Source organism: Helianthus annuus, chromosome 11, assembly GCF_002127325.2.
Source record: "Helianthus annuus cultivar XRQ/B chromosome 11, HanXRQr2.0-SUNRISE, whole genome shotgun sequence".
NCBI classification, from domain to species: domain Eukaryota; kingdom Viridiplantae; phylum Streptophyta; class Magnoliopsida; order Asterales; family Asteraceae; genus Helianthus; species Helianthus annuus.
In genome coordinates, this window is record NC_035443.2 from 118,376,990 (window position 1) to 118,389,329 (window position 12,340).

The following is a 12,340-nucleotide window of genomic DNA, read 5'->3' on the forward strand; positions in this document are numbered from 1 at the left end:
ACCCACTCCAATAGCAAATATATTAGACTTAGCAAGATTAATCTTGAGCCCCGAGCATATATCGGGTGTTTGTGTAAGGCTACACGATATGGTGATGGTCCTCCCTTGGAGGATGGTCTGCCACGTAAGCGCCACATAGGATGGGCATGAGGATGGGGCAAATAGGATGGAGGTATGGAAATGGGGGATGGACCTAAAATGTATATGTATATATTGTATATATATGTGTGTGAGAGAGGGAGAGGCCTTGTTTTTGGTCATCTTGTGGATCGGCTCCAACGTACAGAAGAGGACGCCCAGGACGAAGCCGGGGGGGGGGGGCACAGTGTTGGAGCGGCGACGGGCTGGGACGGGGCTGGGACGACCCCCCATACTGTCCAGCCTAATTACACATATCAACTAAAATGTTTGTTCCAATACAGTTGATGACACGTGCACCTTTTTCTTTTCAAAATTGACTACTTTTTTGGGAAGACAATTTTTAACATACAATAATTAGTTAATTTATATTAGTTATGTTGAATGACGATTTGCTAGCTTTTTTAACTGTGTCTTTTTTCCTATATTCAAATCCTTAATAATTTGATTTTGTGCGTTAAACTCTTTGGCTCATCACGTAAACTTATGAACATAATTCTTTTATAGCATAAGTATACAGAAAATTTTAATTTTAATAGCATAAATATAAAAAAACAAAAGACATAAAATACAGTGTTCATGTTTTGTTCATTTATTTTGATGTTATAAATTAATTATTATAAATAATTTTATACCAAATATTTTACAGAGATAAAAGAATATGATTTAATGAACAAGTTTCACTATTGTTCTAATTTTCAAAATGTGGAATAGAAACACCAAAGTCAAAGAAAAAAAACAAAATAAATGATTTATCATAGAGAAAGAGAAGGAAAGCACCTTATGATTTTTTCAGAGATAAAAGAATATGATTTAATGAACAAGTTTCACTATTGTTCTAATTTTCAAAATGTGGAATAGAAACACCAAAGTCAAAGAAAAAAAACAAAATAAATGATTTATCATAGAGAAAGAGAAGGAAAGCACCTTATGATTTTTTCTAGTTATTACTATTATTATTATTATTATTATTATTACTTTACTATATATTATTATTATTATTATTATTACTATTATTATTATTATTATTATTATTATTATTATTACTATATATTAATTTTAGAACTGAAATGAATAGTGATTTAAAAATTATAATAATATATAGTTTTCTAAATACTTTTATTATTTAATATTTAATATTACTATATATTAATTATTTTCTTTTCTTTTAAACTTTAATTCTTTTTTTAATATCAGGGGTTGGGATAAGCTTGGTGCCAACCGGTATTGAACCAGTACTGGTATCGAAAATACCGGGACGTTCCTGTTCGGTATCAGTACATGAAGGTAAAAGCTGGCACTAATACAAAAAACGCCAAAAGCTGGTGCCGAATTAATATTGGAAATATTTTGGTTTGGGAAATTCAGTGCTGCTACCCGGTACCATTTAATCATCCATAATCACGGTTACCGTACGAACAATGGCATCGTACAACTTTTTTTTGTTGATTTTCTTTAACATTTTTTTTTTTTAGTTTTAGGGGTAGGGATGAGCTTGGTGCCAACCGATACAGAATCGGTATTGATACCGAAAATACCGGTTACGGTACCGGTATATGAAGGTAAAAAACGGTATTGAACCAGTACCAGGAACGCCAAAAGTCAGTGTCGATTGGTACTTAAGATCTTTCGGTTCGGCAAATTTGGTACCGGTACCCAGAACAATTTGCTCATCTCTGACCACGGGTTTCATACGAACAGCATCGTTACCATACAACTTTTTAGGCTGATTTTCTTTCGGTTATCTTTTAGTGTTTTTTACATTTTCTTTTTATTCTTGTCAGCAGTTACGTTCGCAGCATGCTCGTAGTGATTTCAAAACACGCGCGTAGTGATTTCAAAACACATGTAAACACAGACTAAATAACAAAAGAAACTCGCCGCAACGCGGCGAACTTATTTAAACCTAGTTAATTTGAAATACTTAATAATAATAATGAAATAATCTTTTATTTTACCTAGCTTATCACTTCTTTCTTATTTAAATTATATATTCTTATGTTCCCATTAACATAATTGCTGCGTGGCACTATTCTCCTAACTTGTTTTTGTATATGTAGGAAATAATGATTTTGTTTAGAATGGGAAAAAATATTAATAATATTATAACATGAAAAAACCCGTTCATCGGACGGGTATAGAACTAGTTTTATTAGGTTAATGTTTGATAGAAACACATAGATTACATAATTATTGGGCTTTAAAAATTAGAAAACCCTAGAAGCAATTGTACAGATACTGTATTTCTTATCGATTTAGAACGATGATTGACATATTTTTATAGTGTATTTAAAATTGAATTTGGTATTATCTTTTTATTATATGATCCCATCCGACCCAACCCGAATTTGACCATTTTTTATGTTTAGCATAGACAACCAAACCTTAAATATTTTCGCCCCCTATAAAATTTTTTTTAGGTCCGCCACTGATCTTGATTGTTTATTGTGTTCAAAATGATATGCTTTTAAGTGGTTTAGAATTATTCAACTACTTATAAAAGTAAGGGCTCGAATTATCAACCAGCATATGCAATATGCAAGTGACTTCAGCAATTCACCTCCTAATTTACTCGAGATCGACTTGAGAGATATTTAAAACTATTTTGACAAATTTTATTATTTTGAAACGGCGTATGGTTAGGAAGTCGCTAACTGGGTTAGTAGTTAGTATGTTAGTATCACCAAGTTGGTATTAAAACCCCCCTTGCCTGGATTTGAACCAGGATCTCCAAGAGAAGCAAATCTAATTTCCACCACCCCTTAACACTAGGCCAAGAGATCATTGGTTGTTTTGACTAAATTGAATCAAGAGCAAGCAACCGAAGTAGAATATCATTTGGAATCTTAGCTTCAAAGTACCTAGGCTTATGAGCTTCGTGGAGTGGAGTCTCAGCTTCAAAATACCTAGTCTTGTGAGCTTCTTGGATCTTAGGCTAAATTACTGTTTTACCTTTATATATACATATATCTTCGTTGATTACGGAAACACAATCTTACTTTTGTTCATATACCAGGTAGCAAATTCACTAATACTTATTACAACTGTTTGAAGGATTGCGGGATTGGGAATGAAGTACAATATATACGGTTAATTATTTCCTTAAACAACTATTATGATTGTAAGTTGCATTTTCTTGAGCCAGGGATTGATTTAGCGTAAAAAGGTGATGAGGGGGCAACCGGTCACTTACCATTAGGGTCTTGGGAACTAGACATATCTGAGATGTAATGCAATAAGTAAGTAGATGCCATGCAACGAATAAGTAACAAGTAGGCACATACGTGATTTATGCTATAAAAGATGTTGGGACTTGTACTTTGGAGTGTAGTGTCGTTGCGGCTTGCTTAGTACAGAAACAATTATAGTCTGGTTTTTCTCAAAAAGTTTTAAAACTGAGTTCACTATAACCAATGGCTCTGATACCCATCAGTCACACCCTCAAATCCACAAACAGAGTTTTACTATGAGAAGCGGGACCGACCATGATCAACTCACTAATCATGTTGAACAATTAATTGTGAAAACACCGGATCGATGACGAACATCAAACATTGCACTTGATTCAAGACATGAAGAACAAAATATGAAGAACACTATAGAAAGATGTAGAAGATGAACTCTTTATTATGAATCAGTCATCACAGATTACACAAACCAAAGGAGTATACATCATCTACAAGCTGGTTTAGATCACAAAGATCTAAACCCTAGCTTTCTCTCACTAACACATAGTCTCTCTCTCTCTAGAATTCACACAGAAGGATGAACGAGTGGGAGAGGTGCACCAAGCTACAAGAGTTGCCCTAATCTACACAATACACACATATATGTAGGCTAGGGACTAAACCTCGGACAAACCAATTCTTCACATAAAACTCAGACAAAAGTTCTCCTAAAACTTGGACAAGTTGTCCCTAGGATAAACTTGGGACTAATTTTCAAGACATGTACAATAAAGACCCTAACAATTGGAAGGCATGCACTTTTCACCCAAAGTGCATTAACAACTCCCCCTTGATCAATGCAGGTCTTCATGTGGTCTTGAATTCTTCGTTATGGTTGACTTTAACATGGACTTCTGCTTTGGTTGACCAGAACTGATAAGCGACAGTTACCCGACAGGAACTGCACTTACAGTCTCCCCCTTAACTGTTGCATCAGTTCTGTGTTGCATCGATAATCTTCAATCACCGGATACTACACTTAGAGACTCCCTTTTAACTGAAGATATCATGTCAGCTTTCAACTTTGGTTGAGACTTGATCTTTTAGGTAGAGCACAGCGATCTTCAACCCTTCTAATTAAAGACTTGCTGACGATCACTTAAGGCCGCTTTGAGAAACCCGAAGAATCCAACATCAAACACTGTAGATCCTCCCCCTCAAACTACTCTCGAATCAAATTAACGCGAACCGACCTACAACCACATATAGGAATATCGCTCGATACATTAATCTTCAAACCTAACCGGTAGCAGAAAGAAACATTGGATTTCCAACGCCCAATCTTGAACACTTCAAACTTCACAAAGACAAGAAGTTTGGTTCGATAAGTTAATAACAAACTGAACTTTGTAAAAGTACATCCACCATCTTGATCAGAAGTCTTCAAGCCTTCATGTATGATCTCATCTCGTCACGAATCTTCATGAATCAATCTCCTATCTTCACGAATCCCCTGAATCCCTGATGGCTTTCATCTCCGACCTTCCCCTCAAATCAAGAAGCCCCACATTATTTCGAGACCAGTACTAATCTTCTCTACTCTAAATAGCAACTTAATAAGGCTCAATCTTCAACTAGTCATCAACCGAGAATTCAGCTTCATCATGTCAACATTTGATTAATAACATAAACACACGTGACAAAAACTCCATCACACATGAGCTATTTCACGCACAAGCTTTATATTTACAAAGAAAACAGGAATTTCAAAATTTTTACTCCCCCTTTTTCTTTGTAAACAAAACAGAAAATCCAAGCAAGTCTTATTTTCTTCACCTCCTCACTTGATCCGGACAACATAAGTACCATAAAACTTTTCGATAATCCGAAACCGACTTCAAGTCTTCAAACTACGCATAATTCTGACTCTTAGTTAGTTATCCGGTACCCCAGGTAACCCGGAATAACTAGAAAAACTCGGAACGTGCACAACTCGAAACTTCCGAACAACACAAACTTCTAAATTTAGCTAAAAATCCGGTACCCCAGGTAACCCGGAATTCTAGAAAAATTCAGAACTCGTAAAACCCGAAAGCTCTTGAAACCTCGGATCAAATCATTGAGCAGTACTTAGAGTACAAAGGAATTCGAAACAAGCAAAGAAATAAAGAAACTCTGAAGAACTAATCTCGGAACAATCGAACTACTTGTTTCAAACCTCCGGAGACACATAGAAACCCGGAGTACGTCTCAGATTAGAAAACCAACAATTTTAATTCCCAGCTGGTCACAAAACTCTCTAGTAAGAGCCAAGTATTAGTTCATAATCAAAAGCCATCTTTGCTCCATGTGGGCCCAATAATAATTCTCACACATGAAAATAATAATCTGCCAACTCAAAAATGTAAGCCCAAGTCACCATTTAGCCAATCGTGGCCTACTACGAGGATCCATCCACCAAGGTGACCCCATGAAACCCTAGCCCTAACTTAACATTTTCAGCCGACATCACCGTCACCAAAGCTAGGGTTTATTCCCATCCTTCTCATCTCAATACAACAAACAAACAAACAAACAACCTAGGGTTTCGTTTCCTTTCCTTTCAATGAGAAAGTTCGGATTTGAAGGCTTCGGCATAAACAAGCAATCCACATACAGCTTCGAGCGACTTGACGCACCTCAACGACTCTACGTTCCTGAACGCATAAACATCATCTTCCTTAGGTGAAGGAGACAGTTCTCAGATCGGCAGCGTGCATAATCGATCCAGTTAATTCATATCAGAAACAAACATGTCTCTTCGAGTAATGAACCCTAATGCCGAAGTGTTGAGCAAATCGGCTGCACTTCATATGAATATTAATGCTGCCAAGGGTTTACAAGATGTTTTGAAGAGCAATCTCGGCCCTAATAGCGATCTCATAAAACTCGGAACCAAAAACTCGGACCCAAAAGCTGTTTCAAAGCTCGGAACAACTGATATGAGATCAAAACTCGGAGACAACCAATAGGAACTAAAAACTCGGAAATATAAAGATCACAGAACTTTAAAACCTTCGGAGAGACTCAACTACTGTTTTGAACTTCAAAAACTCGGACCCTTTGAGCTTCAAAAGAAAAAAAACTCGGACCCTTGATTGTTTAAACTCACTCGCTGATAGCACAGATGTATGTCAAAAGCTCGGACAGCATAAAAAACTCAAAAAAAAGTCGGACTCGATTTCTGATGTATGTCAAACTCGGAACGAACAAACACAGTTGATTTAAAACTCGGACAGGAGTTGACTTTTTTTAAAAGCTCGGACTCAAAAGTTAACCTTAAACTTAGAATAATGTAAAGAAACTCGAAGCAAAAACTGTTTTGCTGTAAACTCAGACAATTGTTGAACCTCGGACCATATAAACTCGGACAATGAGAAGATTGCAAAACTCGGAACTACATTGAGACTGCAAAACTCGGAGTAAATAAGACTCTGAATGAACAGTACTCTGAACAAGTAACAAACTCGGAATAATTTATATTTAAAAAACTCGGAGCCAGTAATTTATAAAACTCTGAACAAGTGATTACAGTGAAACTCGCACAAGGTATTACAGTGAAACTCGGAACAGAATGTAAACATCGGACTTGAATGTAAACATCGGACTTGACTGTTTAACTCGTATCAAAAACTCGGAACATCTTAAACTCAAAACTCGGACAGCAACCCTTTTGAAAACTCGGAACATTCTGAAGCTATTTGTTTCTTTCAAAGAACTCGGAATAAACGAACAGTTTGTTAACATCGATAAAGCTCGGACATGGATAAAGCTCAGACTTCATTTAACTGTTTAAAAGAAAACTCGGAATGCCTTGAAACCTAATAGTCGGACAGCAAAAATATATAAAACTCGGAGATAACCCTTGTTTAAAAACTCGGAAGATCACAAGATGTAATATCTGAAAACTCGGACAGTTACAGTACAAAAACAAAAACTCAGTCCATGAATATTTAAAAGTCGGAATGAAGACATTTCATTTGTTGGGGTAAAAAGTCGGAGATTTGGATTTAAATGTCAGACCTCTGTTAAAAGTCTGAGTTAAGAAAATTAGAAGGTGTGCGGAAAGTCTGGCTAAGAAACTCGGACAAACTGTTTAAAAGCTCGGACTTGTTTAGAAACTCAGACAGTCAAATGAAAACTCAGACAAGATAAAAATTCGGACAAGAGTTGAGATTTGAAAACTCAGAACAATCAAAACTCAGAGCCAGTAACACTATCTCCCCAATGTGACTTCACACTGGTTCAATAAAACCCCGAAAACAACAAACACAGAGTTTTAAAAACTCAGACAAACCTTTTTGGATCAAAACCCTAGATCTGCAACAAGAGAAACCATCAGTTCTCTCTGACACAGCTCGAATATCTTCATATCAGGACCAAAATCTTCACGTCTTCAAGATGTTTGGCGGAAACAAACATCAAATCAAGAGCAATGGTGATTCCACTGTGAAAGCACCGGATCGATGACGAACATCAAACATTGCACTTGATTCAAGACATGAAGAACAAAATATGAAGAACAAGATAGAAATATGTAGAAGATGAATCTCTTTATTGATGAATCAGTCATCACAGATTACAAAAACCAAAGGAGTATACATCATCTACAAGCTGGTTTAGATCACAAAGATCTAAACCCTAGCTTTCTCTCACTAACACATAGTCTCTCTCTCTAGAATTCACACCAGGAGGATGAACGAGTGGGAGAGGTGCACCAAGCTACAAGAGTTGCCCTAATCTACACAATACACACATATATGTAGGCTAGGGACTAAACCTCGGACAAACCAATTCTTCACATAAAACTCAGACAAAAGTTCTCCTAAAACTTGGACAAGTTGTCCCTAGGATAAACTTGGGACTAATTTTCAAGACAAGTACAATAAAGACCCTAACAATTGGAAGGCATGCACTTTTCACCCAAAGTGCATTAACAACTCCCCCTTGATCAATGCAGGTCTTCATGTGGTCTTGAATTCTTCGTTATGGTTGACTTTAACTTGGACTTCTGCTTTGGTTGACCAGAACTGATAAGCGACAGTTACCCGGCAGGAACTGCACTTACAAGCAATATTTAAAAATCCAAGCAATATTTAAAACCATAACTGTTTAACAGAAAACAAATCAAATAGTTAACGCAACCACGACACTCCAACGCTCCAAGCTTCCGAGTTATACCTAACAAACTGCAAAGCATGCACAAGTGTGTCAACATAAAGTTGGCGAGTTCACGGTTTTTAGTGTTGTTTCGAAAACAGGTTGTTAAAATACTTAGTTTATAAAACATGTCATGGGGAGCTACCCCATTGTTAAGCTACTAAACTGTGGAATACCAAAACTTGAATGTTTAAGTTGTTTGTGCCCTGTGTCAATGCCTTTCATCATTGACTAGTTGCCAAGGCAAAGTTCACGCCCGTCCTTCTCGGCACGGTGTGAGGTTTGTCAAACCTGATCGCGCTATCAACTAATACCCCGTTCGCCAAACCCCGACGACTAATCGGTATAGGTGTGTGGGGACTTTCAGATAGAGTTCGTTTAGTCCGCTAAAGACATGAAGTATAAATAGTATTTAACAGGTATTCTAAACTAGGAATACTAGGCAATCCTAAACCAGGGAAAGTGAGGTTCCCAACAACCGGGAATACATGCTATTAGTAAATGTGTGAACTCACCTTAGATTAGCTCGGCAGATTAAGTAATGTTAGCTAGTATGGTCAACCATGTCCTATTATGGTTACCAAGAACATTAGGGGTCGTTTATGTAATTCACGCAAGTCCTACACGTATCTAGCAATTAACATGCATAAAAGTTGTCACAACTATATTACTGATTAGTTTTTAAGCATATGTTCGCAATATACACTACGGCACGCAATACACCATTTATACAATCATTAAGCAGGTATGGGCACTAAAAGTAGCAAATTCGACACTTTACAAACTCATAAGCATGCATAACTGAATTCACTGAAAATAGGCTGTTTTGGGATATCCGTTTAATGTACTTACGAGATTGAAAAAATTATGATCTTTTTATGTGACGTGCCCCTTGGAGGGTTTGGTCTTGTGTTAAAATTTTGGAGTCTAACTCTTTACCAAAAATTATAGAAAATCATTTACTAAGCAGCAATTAGATTTGTCACTTTCTGACTGTAGTTCACGGAAAAATTCATTTAAAAATCCTCGCTATCCGATTGACGAAATTCCAGTTGGAGGTTCGCACAGACACCTAAGACCATCTACAGTATAAATTTCATGGTCTAACTCTAAATATTCATCAAGTTATGACTTAAAAATTAACACATAAAACCTGCAGAAAAACGCAGCTTTATTTGCTGAAACGAAATAATTTATTTAAAATATCAAACAGCGTCCAAAAATTATGATCCCATCCCAATTGAAGCATATTTCTAAATAACACATTATAGACTCAAGAAAGCCCAGTTTTTTTATATTATGACCCGGTTACAGCCGATTAAAATCAGCTGTAACTGTCGGACAGAACCTGTTTTCGTTACCCGATCTCCCCAACCGAAAAACTAGCGCACCCAACGACCCATAATGATTATTTACTGCATATTATCATCCCTATACGTCACCTACGTTATTAAAACAACAAGATTTTATCCAAAACCATTCAAGATCCTTCCCATGCCCAACTCTAGCAACTAACCGAGTCCGTAACTAAATATAGACTTTATATACGTACAATTTTCAGCACTTAGCATACAAGTATTCTTATAACTACCAGAGATCAATCAAACAATGAAAACGTAGCCATGTATGAGTAGCACTTATAACCAAAACATATCACAACACTAACCAGAAGGAGATGAGAGAGCTAGAATGAGATGGAGAGTGCGCCAAGAAGAGAATCGCGACTGAAGGGGGGGGGGGATCCATCTGCTGCCATAAACTTGAGGGAGATGGGAGTGGGCACTGGGGTTTTTGGTGTTTCTCATGCACAATACGTAACCAAATAAATAAAGAGCTTTTATTATTAATTGGTATTTATATTTTTTTTTATTTTTTTACTCTTAAACAATTAATATAAGTGTAAAATATAAATTTATAATACACACGCTATGGTTCGGACCTCATAGGTTTCGGGTTACGCGAGTAGGTTGGGTCGACTAACGAGATAGGACTTTGGATATGTACTATAAAAATATATGTTACATATTCGTTCGAGTGCAGTACGATGCGATAAGTAGAATATATGCGAACATAATAAAAGAGATCGAACAGTTTTTACCTCGGAAATGCGGGTTATCACAGTGAATGGTTGATTTATAAATATAAAATAGATTTCCTTGAGTTTTTCTTTTTCTAAATATATATTTTATTAAGTAAATAGGTAAAATTACAAAATTACCCTTAAGTGAATAGACTTAAATTTTTTAACCTAGTTAGTGGTAAGGATGAAAGGTGTAATGGGTTTTCCAAATAAAGGATTGTGACTATAATTATTGAAGTTAAAGGTTATACATTGCAGTTCAATACAAACATAAATGACAGAAAGTGTATCAAAATTACTCTGCAAGTGTATCAAAATTACTCTAGATCAAAATTACTTTACAAGTGTATCAAAATTACTCTGCAAGTTTATCAAACAACAAACAATTCAAAGTTACTCTACAAAGTCATTTGTACTACAAGTGTATCTAGTAGAGTAATTTTGATCTTGTATGGTAATTATCAAAATTACTCTGCATCAAAACTATTCTACAAGTTTATCAAACAACATACAATTCAAAATTACTCTACAAAATCATTTGTAGAGTAATTATGATACTCTACAAAATTACCTTACAAGATCAAAATTACCATACAAGATCATTTGTAGAGTAATTAAGATACTCTACAAGATCAAAATTACCCTACAAGCACATTTTACAAAATTACTCTACAAAATCAAAATTACCCTACAAGATCATTTGTAGAGTAATTTTGATAATTACTTTGCGAGTAAATAATTACGAATATGCCACCGTATTTTTTTTGGCTTTTTCATGCCTTTCATACGTTTTGTACAATAAGACACTTTGTACGTGAACTTAACTCAACGAGTAATGATAAAATTTAAAAATTATCTTAAACATCATATTCCTCCTCGAGGTGTGGTAGATTTTTGGAACGGCCGATGAAATTGCCGTGTCTTTCGCTTTGAGTTCCTCTAGCTTCTCCATGAAAAACGCTAGGCTACTATCGGTTGAAAAATCGTCTTCGAAATCGTTTGGGGTTGGTAAATACCAAACTCTTTGTACGAATAATTAGCCATGAGAATGAAAATGAGTATAAAGTTTTAGAGATAGAAAATCAAATGAGATGGAAGTGAAATGGGTTAAGAGATGGTTATTTATAGAGTTTAAAAATTAAAAATTAAATATTTATATTAAATAAACGGTCATATGACCGTTATCAACGGTCAAAAGGTGAAATGATGAGTGGGTTCGGGAGCCGATCAACACAACCCGCCAAGCCTACCCGTGGGGTGGCGGCAGCATGCTGACTCGGATTCCTACCCAGGGAGGCTTACCAACGAGATGCCCGCCCTCCTTTAGAGCCCCCTCCTCCGTTGATTATGGAACAACGCTTCCAACTTATTAAAAATCTATTTTTTTTCTATCCGATAACAAAAAGTATCCATTTCTTTTATCGTCTTGAAAATATTCACCGACTTTTGTGATTTGGTCAAAAGATTAAAGATTTTATGCCGTTATTCTGCAAAATATAGTCGAGGGGGTGCCAACACTGGTGGACCCTAGTTTTCTAACCTGGTTATGCACCATCATTACAATACAAAAAAAAAAAAAAAAAAAAAAAGAATAAAAAAATACGGGCATGTACTATCATTACGGATATTATTTCCTTCTTACACAATAAAAACGTTTTGAGGGTATGCAAGTATGCATATGTTGTCTTCCAAGCATTTTGAAAAGCATAGAATCATTTATTTAAAACAACAATACTAAACTACATTAAAATCACAA